Below are 6025 nucleotides of genomic sequence, written 5' to 3'. Positions count from 1 at the left end.
GCTGATTGGTCCTGTCACTTTCTAATGGGGCTCAAACTGTTTAGAGACAGGAGCTTTGCAAGATGGATTTGCCAGTAAGAACCACGGAAATCCATCTGCTTTGCATGGTAGAGAGAGAGCTACAGGAGGAGAAACTCAAATCTCAACAGGTAAAAGTCAGACGACTTCTCAAAGGTTAACCGTCCGGGTCCCCTAGTGCATTTTTTGATGTTTTGAGACTGATTTTTGTGGATAACTTTGGCTGTTGTTGATGCAGTTGGCTTAAAAATTGCCCCATATGTGTGTTTTTTCCAGTTGAAATAAAGAATTCCATGATTTATTTATTTATTTTTAACCCTTTCATTCACTGCACAAAACTAAATTGTTAGACCTGGTCCCCTCAGTCATTTTTTTGTACCATCTACTCCCATATTAAACACATTTTTTATTGCACTGTATTTGCAGCATGAATTTATTTTTTTGTCAATTTTTTCATGGATCCAGAAAGACTACACACTGGCTTTGTTTACACGTGTTAGCTGGAAAAACGTATATATGTCACTTAGATCGGTGCCCATTTCATTCTAAACTTTCAAGATGAGAAGATCAACACGCTACTGTTTGGCCGAAGCCGTGGACCTGCTTCTCAACGAGGAGAATGCGCTAGCTTCATCCCTGGATGGATCATCATCAGATGATGACGTTGAGGTGGAGGATGTAATGTATAAGCCGGGGGCAGAGGGCACTTCGGAGGAGTAGGGCGAGGACGAGGAGGGGATGGAGGTGGATGAGGGAGAGAGTGAGCCTTGCCCCGCCTGGGTTTCAAGAAGCGATATTACCTGGTCCCTGACGGAGGAGGAGACCCTACATTACTGGGCCGTAGCAATTCCCCAGCCCTGGATCACTCGCTACGCTGTCTCTTGCATCAGTGAGTTGGAGGACAGTTTTTCTTTTTCATCAATGAGGAGATTCTAGAGATAATTGTCCACCAGATGAACATCGAGGGAGGAAGAAAGGGGAATGGCTGGAAAGAGGCAGACAAGGTGGAGCTGAGGGCTTATCTGGGGCTACTATTGCTGGCTGGAGTGCACCGCTCCAAGGGAAAGGCCACCAGGAGCCTCTGGAATGAAGAAACGGGCCAGCTGATCTTCAGGGCCACAATGTCCCTGAAGCAATTCATAGCCCTGAGTAACATGATCCGCTACGATGACCGGCTGACAAGACAGGCACGCCGCTAGAGGGAGCCAGACAAGCTGGCCCCCCTCCAGGAGGTTTGGGGCCTGTGGGTGGCCCAACTCCCTCTCAGCTTCAACCTTGGGGTGGACAGGTGCATCAATGAGCAGCTGGTGGGATTTCGGGGGCGCTGCGGCTTCAGACAATACATCCCCTCCAAGCCAGCTAAGCATGGGCTAAAGCTTCGGGCTCTCTGTGACGTGTCCACATCCTATGCTTGGCTTATGCAGCCCTACCTGGGGAAGCCTACACCCGGGGCTCCACTGGAGAAGCAGCAAGGACAGAGGGTTGTTTTGGAGCTTACAGAGGGGCTGAGTGGCCATACTGTGACAACGGACAATTTTTTCACCTCCTTTGACCTTGGTAGGGAGCTGCTGGAACAAAAGATTACCTTGATGGGGACGGTGCGGCGAAATGAGCTGGCGCTGCCCCCACAGCTGCTTGAGTTGAAAAGGCAGCAATCAATCTGAAGGGGAATCCTGGTGGTTTTCCTTGGATGGTAAATTATTAGCTTATCATATCTCAGATAAGCTATGGCCCCTTTTTATCTGGCCTCTTTCATCTTTGGGATCAGCTCATTTTGTTTCTAACAAACATTTCAGAGAAGTCTTTGTTAATAAAGATGTTTGTGCCTTTAAGGTACTTCACTTTGTCCATGACAGCCAGTTTGTCCTTGTATCTGAGAAATTGAACTACAATTGGCCTTGGTTTTTGTGCTTTGCCATGTGTTTTCCCAGAGCGGTGAGCTCATTCAAGTTCCACATGTTTTTGGTCTAGTTTCAGCTTTTCTGAGAGGATTTTTCTGACCTTCTCCTCAGAATCACACCACCTCTCATTAGATGACTCTGGAACTCCTTCAAAGATCGAATTGTTGCAGCAAGACTTATTCTCCAAATATTCAATATTCCCACTTATGTTGTCGAGGTTGGAACTCACAGATTTGATCTCAGTAGGCATGTTTACATGGACCACTTGTAATCGGAATAAATGCCTGATCAGAATGAAAATGCTTCATATACACACTCCATTCAGAATGAAATCTTAGGATCCGGCGCATTCGGAAAGAAATTTCATCCCGAACAAGAGGGGTGGTTTATGTTGATCCTCATTCGGATCAGTGTCTATGAAAACACTTGATCTGATCACCTCTCTGCATTTGGGGTGTTTTTGTCTTACTGCGCATGTCTGCCCCACGTGATATGCTTCATTATTCTCCTCCTTTGAATGGACTACAGCAGAGGCCTATGTACCGCTGAGCTTGCTGCTTTGACAAGGGAAGCACTAGAAACATCAGAACTACGGTGGCCGAGAAAGGTCACAACAATTGCAAATGCCACAACAAATGCAAACGCCACAACACAACAACATAAAGCCACAACACAACAACATAAAGCGACAACGGAAGTGACCAGCAATGCGTTTAGTCCAGAGGATTCAACAATGGTTGATGAGCTAATCCAGACATATTTCATATAAGGACATAGCTATGAAATAATAATGGACTTGCTGAAAACCAAGCACAACATTTCATTAAGCCTTAGCACATTACAGAGAAGACTACATGATGCAAACTTGACCAGGAGGACCAACTACACTCCAGAGGCTATTGTTCAGGCAGCTATTTCTGAAGAGCTGAGGGGAACAGGCCAGCTCTTAGGATACAGAGCAACGTGGCAGACTCTCAAACAGAAGTACTCTATCGTGGTCAGAAGAGATGATGTCATGCATTTAATGAAAAGCCTGGATCGAGCAGGAACAGAAAATCGCTCCAGTCGCAGATTTGTCCGAAGAGCATATTGTTCTGGGGGACCAAATGATACCTGGCACGTAGATGGGTATGATAAACTGAAGCCATTTGGAATTGCTATAAGCGGCTGTATTGAAGGATATTCTAGAAAAATCATGTGGCTCAAATGTGCAAAGTCCAACAATGATCCATCAGTCATTGCTCTAAATTACATCAACTGTGTCGCTGAGTTTAGAGTTTGTCCAAAGCACCTCCGCACAGACTGTGGCACAGAAAATGGACTAATGGCAGCACTTCACTGCTCCTTGAGGTTCGGAGCACACAAATGAATTTGCAGGAGCCAGCATCAAACCAACGCATTGAAAGCTGGTGGTCCTTCTTTCATAAACAAAGGTTTTTGTCCTCTTTGATTTATGATCTACTTGATCTCACAGCTTGATTTCACTGTTTGAGATACAGTGCTTAACAAATTTATTAGACCCCCGTCCTATTTTCCTCAAAGACCATCCAGCATCATGAAGTGCTTTAATGCGGACTCTTTCATTTTCAGTCAGCTCTCCACGTTTTACCATTTTGAAAAGAAATGAGGGATTTTAAACTGAACACACCCAAATTTGAGCCGGCTCACTGGGCTTCTCTGAGAAGTTAGAAATTAATCAAGCATAACATTCAACCACTAAAACTCATTTTTCTGTTCAGGAATGCAAGTTAATAACTATAATTTGACATATCAATCAAGTAATAATAATGTGCTTTACTATTTTTTCAGTTTTGTGTTAATCAGTAAATTTGAAAATTCATGGATAACAATAATTATATTTTAGCAATAAAAATATCATTTGGGTTCAAGAGCTTCAGATATCACAGTGCATTTTGAAGCACCACAAGTCAACCATTACTTAGTCCCTTAAGGTACAGCATTACAGTAAAATTTGTGTGATCCCTCTAGGAGTCAGTTTTGGATGGACCTCTTTGGTGATTTGAGGGAGAGGCATCTCTTCAATGGGAGCCAGGAACACATGGCTTTGGTGTGATACTGCTTTTTGGGTGTCCTGCATGACTACAAGCAGTACTGGAACACTCACACTATCCGTCCTGTTCGCCAATCCAGATGCCCATCTGGTAAACCAGAGGCAATGTACCGTGTGCCTCACAGGTGAGTATTGTATGATCATATTTGAACAGAGAAAAATAGGTAGCTCTTGAAATACATCTACATAAAACACCGTGGATTCATGATTGCAGAAAATTACAGTACCAATGTCATTGTGAAATTTTCATATAATGTATGACAGCAATTCTACTACATCCACTATGTTTTTTGTTTAAATGTAAGCATGTTATTCATTAATAAACAGGATTTGGTAATTTAATCTGAAATTACAAAGGCTGTCAGATTATATAATTAGTTCCTCTGTTTCTTTGTTTTCAAATTTTCTCTATTGATTTACATTTTCATGGATGGAATTATATGGATGTTATATTAGCGGTCAATGGTTAGTTATTGATTCTCATCTTAAATACATCCTATTCACATGCATTTTGTTTTAAAAGTTTAAAGGGTAGCTTTAAAACATCAGCACTCATATGCCAAAGGTATTTTAAGTCATCCTAAACATTAAATAAATCCACCATGAAGGGCAGCCTTGCCATAATCCATAAAGGATTTTGTTCTTATTTTAGAGATCCTGTTAACTCAAACTTTTGTCTTTGCAAGTCCACTTATGACATGAAAGCAAGGCTTTGTTGATGGGATGCTTGGTTAATATGGACATTATTCTGTACCTGCACCTAGATTTCATGGGAGGAACTGTGGATTCCCAACATCTTCACAAACCCTTCACCACTTAAACAGTCTACCTCCAGCTCCAGCATCTCCTGGTGGAGATGATCTGCAACTTGTTTTTGACGAACTGCAACGACAGAGAGGTCTGACAGCTCCTCTGCAGTGGGAATGTGCTGTAGAGAACTACATCATACTGAAGGACATGGCTGTTTTTTTAAAACCACCTCTGCTATCCAGTGAACATTTAAGCAGTTAAAGGATGGAGGATGTAAACATGGAAACTTTAATAAAAATTAAAAATGTACAGTGTCATCCCCTAACAATTTTTGTAGACACTGCCATAATATTGCCATTTTGAGAAAAGCAGAGAGAGTTGTGATGTGCTGATAGGGTCATTCAGGTTTCTGTCAGCTCTATGGCACTGGTTTTGATGTAAATTTGTTACAAAATTACACACTACAGCTTTATATTTGTCTGTAATGCAACATCTTCAAGCACACACAAAAATCAACAAGTCTAGTTAAGTAAACACAGAATACTCTGGTCTTTTTCATTTTTTAATATGAAAGAGAGATGAGCAGAATCTGCCCACCCCATTTCTGAAGTGCTGATAACTTTAACAATACATAGCAGCACTTTGTTGCTGGATAGAAGCTCCAGCACCTACCCACAAAGAAAAGGTAGAAGTTCCAGTGACAATGAAATGTTTGGAAACACTAGCCCTAACATGTGGCCACTGCTGTAAATGCAGTAACAATGTAAAACAAAAGCATTTAATTTTAATATTACCTTAAACAACATAAGCAATCAATCAAATCACATAGCCACCCTGAAACCAGATAGAACAGGACTATGGTACTTCATAAACATATGGGTAAATGATAGCAGATGCATTTAACCACAATAAAACCCACATTTTGTTGTGAGGGTGAGTTGTTTCTTACTCTTTATCCTTTGGAATATCATGGCTGTAGTTACAACTGCCCATGTCTTCTTCATCCTCGATCACAATGGGTGAATACAACTCAGTGTATTTTCTGAGAAATGAACATGTAAATTTACACTCTCGGTGTTTTCAAATCAATAATAGTTTCCATCACATTCTCTGTTGTTCCTTGGTCCATTTGTAAGTTGGAAAGTAAGTTCTAGTTCACAAACCATGACAGAAATTAGAGGCTATTAGATACTCAATTTAAAAATTAAGGCACACATCTTACATATACAAACATCACGCGGATCTCTAAATCAGTGTGACACATTTAAGTGTGCTGTAGGACGTC

This window comes from Cheilinus undulatus, linkage group 1 (genome assembly GCF_018320785.1).
Source record: "Cheilinus undulatus linkage group 1, ASM1832078v1, whole genome shotgun sequence".
Lineage (NCBI taxonomy): Eukaryota > Metazoa > Chordata > Actinopteri > Labriformes > Labridae > Cheilinus > Cheilinus undulatus.
Note: the sequence above shows the minus strand (reverse complement) of the source record.